The 5348-nt window shown below is 34.5% G+C and overlaps 1 pseudogene; it reads right to left on the bottom strand.

Moving 5' to 3' along the window:
* Positions 1–1893, bottom strand: part of LOC105524945 — an 83120-nt pseudogene extending 81227 nt beyond the window's left edge.
* Between the last annotated feature and the right edge of the window lie 3455 nt (positions 1894–5348).

The following is a 5348-nucleotide window of genomic DNA, read 5'->3' as shown; positions in this document are numbered from 1 at the left end:
TGATCCTGCTCTCAGGTAAAATTTCATATATTCAATAGCATCAAGTGATTCTATATTGAGAAGTAAATGCATGATAATAAAAAGGAAAAAAGCTTAGCATGGGAAGAGTCTACCTGCTCTTTTGGAGAGCAGGTAGGCCACACTTTTAATAGAGCAATTTTTTAACAAATACGTTTTTCTCCTCCATAATTGAAAAAGTATCTTTAGTCTGAACTTCCAACACTAGCAGACTCTGAGTGATATCTATCATTTTTATGACCATAACTATGTCCAGTGATAAGGTATAATATAATTTCTGTAATTTATTTCCTTTGCTGTTTCAGCCTATAATGATCTGGAGAAGAAAATTTAAAAGTTGTATTTACATTAAACTCCTAGCCTTACATGCTCTATTTAAGTTCCCTGGAGAAAGACAAAAAGCTCCTGAAAATGAGCGATTAATGCTTCCAAGAAAGGCATATTGAGGGGTCAGTTCACAAACAAGCATTTTTGTAGAGAGGGTCTAATATAAATTTTTAAAACCTCCTTTTGCCTCGATTTAATTGTTATGGAGTGGGTAAGTAGTGTACTTTGTCCAAGAGGTTTAGACCTAGTTTTTCTTCACTTTTTATAGCAACTTATAAAAAAATCTGAAGAGGAACTGAGTTAAATTTTTGAAATTCTGTATCTCCTGCCATTCTGATTAGTAATCTTCACCCATCTTACCTAAGAGGCAAGGGTGTCTCTAAGGAAATCTTACTCTCTTTTTTTCTCCATAAGAAGACTAGCAATCAGAGTGCAGGGTCTCTTGGGAGAGCAGGTTAAAGTGGAAAAGCTGATGAGAATCCTCAGGATGGAGTTTCCTTCTCAGTGAGCTTCTCAAACATAAATATATTTTGGTTGATAGTTTGGAATAAGTGTTTAATGGAGCAAAAATTATCAGGGGGAAACATTCTCTAATGAATTTCGATAGATAATACACAGTTTTTTGTATTCCATTTTTTTCTGCCATATCAACTTTCAGTAGGCCTGATGCAAGAGAGAGAACATGAACAAAAAAATGCTAACTTAATTTCACAGAGAACCAGGATATATACGTACTTTTAGGGGAATGTTCTCATTTCTCATTTTTTAGCAATCAATGTTAGCTACTTATTTAACATCCACTTTTTTTGGCTTGAGATATCTCTATTAGAATGACTGAAATGAAATTATAAGGAAGTAGAAGAGCCTTTGAATGTGTTGCAGAAGCTGTATTTATCATCGTATTTTTAAGAGGGAATTGAAAAATAAAGATGTGAGGATCATCTTTTACATTCTGCAATCTGAATATCTGAATCTGAAAGCAATTAATTTTTACCTAATTGCAGTTAATTTTGGTTTAGATTGTGAAAATACGTTTTCAAATGAATTCCTTACAATAGTCTATGTTGCAGCATTTGGCTCAACCCTAACCTCTACTATTACAATTTAATACAAAAATACGGACTTGGCAGAAAAATTAAGATGGCATCAAAAAAACAGGCATAGGACTCTTCTTTCACAATGCCCATGTCCCACTGCCCCCACTCCCACTGACTGGATTCAAGCTCTGTTTCTCTCTGCAGATAGAAGGTGAGTATAAAAATCTAAGGGCACACGTTTGATTCCTTCTCTTTCACAACTCCCTGTAAGAATGCTCAGCTGAACTTTATCACAACAGGGCAAGACACAAAAGAACTGAGGGCTTTTCTGGAACCAGAGCAGGTGAGGTGTGGGGAGCCCATCCAACTCCTCACTGCCTGCCTTGTCTCCTTTTCTGGAGCTTGGTCATGAACCTTCACTGCCACCTGTTTACCTGTTGACAATCTCTTCTGGACCCCCAGAATCCTTTAGGAATTCACAAGGACATAAGGACACGATGAGGTCACTCATATGTGTTAATAAGAATTCATATCGATTTCAGTCTAGAAAGAGATGTTAAATACAATAATCATCATAATAGCTAACTCTAGTGTCACTATTACTATGGGTCAAGTGGTATCCTAGCACAAAATTATACATTTTAATAAAGTGTGTGTGTTATAATTAATTATAGAGTATGACTAAGGCTGATATGGTTAGCAATTATTCTCTTTTGTGTGTCTTTCTGTGCTATGGAGTCCAGAACACTAAAATATATTTTCCACACTCTGAAGCCACGGTTTTGGATAAAAGCTAGTTTCTACCAATTAGATGTATTCATATGAGATTTTGAAAGCAAAATAAAACTGAAGCTCTATTTTGCTGCTTCTACAGGCAAATCATGTTGTAGTGATATGGCTATTCATAATAGTTTTTCCTTTGATGCCTGAATTGTTGTAACAATGGTATACCCTTGAATTCAATAATTACAGTGATAGCCTCCTGATTGCTACTTCTCTAGCTCTTCAAATGATAGGACCCGTTTCTTTGCACTAAATTCCTTTCTTCTTAAAAAAAAAATTTAGTGTAATTTCTGTTTGAGTTGGAACTTGGCTAATACCATATTAGATACCATGAATGTCTTCATGCAATAGACCTGTAGGGAAGGACATCTGTAACTGGTATCTAACCTGGTACGGTCTGAGGACAATGGTAATCAGCTTACAGTTGGAAAATAAAATATTGGCCCATAGAATGCAAAGGCAAAAAGGTTACTTAAATTATTGTTAGTGATTGCCTGTAAGAACATTTCCATGGAAGGTAGGTTAAGTGGGGGTAAAAATAGGACATAGTGTGAATGGTGATCACAGGTACTGTGGAGTGGGTAGATTTTTACAACAATGGCAGAAAAAAAAAAACACTTAAATTATTTAAAGAGGATGAAAAGAAAATTCACAGACTGGGAGAAAATATTTATAAAATATATATCTGATAAAGAACTGTCATCCAAAATATCCAAGAAAATTTAAACTCCAAGAACAGTAAACAATAACGAATCAAATAACCTGCTAAAAATGGGCAAGAGATCTGAACAGACATCCATTTCACCACACACACACACAAAAATATATATATATATGTATATACAGATTGCAAATAAGCATATCAAAAGATGCTGTCTATCATATGTCATCAGAAAACTGCAAATTAATCAGCATAATATACCACTCTATACCTATTAGAATAGCCAAAATCTAGAACACTGACACCACCAAATGCCTGTGAGAATGTGGAGCCACAGGAACTCTTGTTTGTTATTGGTGGGAATACAAATGGTACAACCACTTTGGAAGACACTTTGGTAGTTTCTTACAAAGCTAAATATATTCTTACCTTATGACCCAGAAATCATGTTTCTTAGTATTTACCCAAAGGAGTTGAAAACATGTTCACACAAACTGTGCATACATGTTAATAGCAGCTTTTTCCATAATTGCCAAAACTCAGAAGAAACCAGTATTTCCTTCTGTAGATGAGTGAATAAATACAGTGCTGTATATCCAGACAATGGAAGAATATTTCATCCTAAAAAATTAAAAAATGAGTTGTGAAAGAAAATGGGGGAAACTTAAATGCCTATTATTAAGTTAAGAAGCCAGTCTGAATACATACTATATGATTCTAGCTGTATGTCATTTTGGAGAAGGTAAAACTATGGAGACAGTAAGATAAGCAGTTGCCAGGGGTTAGGAAGGAGGGAGTGATGAATAGGCAGTGAATGGAAATTTGGAAATTTTTTAGGGCAGTGAAACTATTCTGTATGATACTAACCTGGTGGATACGTGTTCTTATATATTTTTCCAAACCCACAGAGTGTACATCCCTAAGAGTCTATGGGACTCTAGCGTAAACTATGACCTTTGAGTGATAATGATGTTCCAGTGTAGGTTCATCAGTTATAACAAATGTAAGACTCTGGTTTAGGATGTCCATAGTGGGAAACCTGTGCACCTGTGAGGCTAGAGGAGCATAGTGGAACTCTTTTTACTTTCTGCTCAATTTTGCTGTGAACTTAAAACTTCTCTAAAAAATATAGTATATTTAAAAAACCAAAGCAAAAGAAAAATAAGTTCATAACTCTATGCATGATTAGAGGACTAGGGATTTTCTATTGATGGTCTAAAGAAATGTCACAGCTAATATTTCTGAAAATGAGACAGATACAATGGATTAATGAAACATAATGCAAACTGAATTAATAGCTTCACCATATCTTTTATGTGAATTTTTGGATATCTATTGCAAAGGATAGAAATACTAAGAAATTGCATTTGAGTATTTCTATAAATTTAAATAAGTCTGAGCACTGTGAACCAAAGTGTCCTATTGAGTCCTCCTTGAAAGCAAGAATGTTTTTTTTCCTTCTTGTCTTGGTCTGCTAGTCCTTACCTGCATGAAGACTCTTCAGTGACATCAACTAATATGTTTTCTTGAGGAAACACGAACTTTTCCTCATGCCCATGTGTTACCACTCATTGCGTTGAACATGCTCCTCTACCTCCTACTTGGCCCTGAAGGCCAAATACAAGGTATGACCCAAAATAATTATAAAATTTTTCTAAATTGCATCTGTAGAAACTTGAGAAATGTGAGAATCGATTCTAAGAGTTCCAGACCTAGGAACATAGGTTTCAATTAAATTGAGTTCGTTAATATGGGAGTACATACCAGAGAGATTATAGATTTGTTATACTAGCCCAAGTGGCTGAGAGTGGTTCCATATGCTTTTTAGTTGACTAAAGTCCGCATTCAGTGGTCCGCATTCTGCACTAAAAACAGCTCAAGTATGGGAAGCCCCAATAGAAGAATTATAGGGCAAGACACAGGGTCATGAAAAAAAAAAAAAAAAAAAAAGCCATGACCTCTTTTAGAGATCACTATCCAGTTTTGAGAAACAGTTCCTGGCTTGATATTGATTCCTGACAGAAGCCAAATGCCTGACCATGAGACATCAAGTGATCACGTGACTAAATTGGACCACTCTCTGCTCCACCAAGTCACCATTTTAGGTATCAGCAGCAGCATTCCATTTAAAAGTGAAAATTCAATTAAAAAGTGGTCAAATTCAAGAAATCATACAATACCAAACAATAACAATGAAACAGGCGGTACCAACGATAACAAATTAGAAAATTAATTATAAACATAAAAAAGATAAGAAACAAATAATTATAAAAGCAAATAATTTTTAAAAGAAAAATAATAATAATCATACCAATCAAATGCCTAGGAATAAAGATAACAAGGAATGAGTTGGGCTGTTATTTTTAAAAATCAATTTCTTTGGAAAAGCTTAGTGTTCAAAGACATTAGTTTTAAAGAGAAAAATATACAGGCAAATACTAAGGTAAGCATTGAGTAAGCTATCAATTTTTGTCAAATTAAGCTATAATTTCACTAGAATACTAATATGAATACAGAAAAAA

The sequence above is a fragment of the Colobus angolensis genome, unplaced genomic scaffold (genome assembly GCF_000951035.1).
Source record: "Colobus angolensis palliatus isolate OR3802 unplaced genomic scaffold, Cang.pa_1.0 Scaffold51, whole genome shotgun sequence".
NCBI classification, from domain to species: Eukaryota; Metazoa; Chordata; class Mammalia; order Primates; family Cercopithecidae; genus Colobus; species Colobus angolensis.
This window is presented reverse-complemented; position numbering and strand designations above follow the sequence as displayed.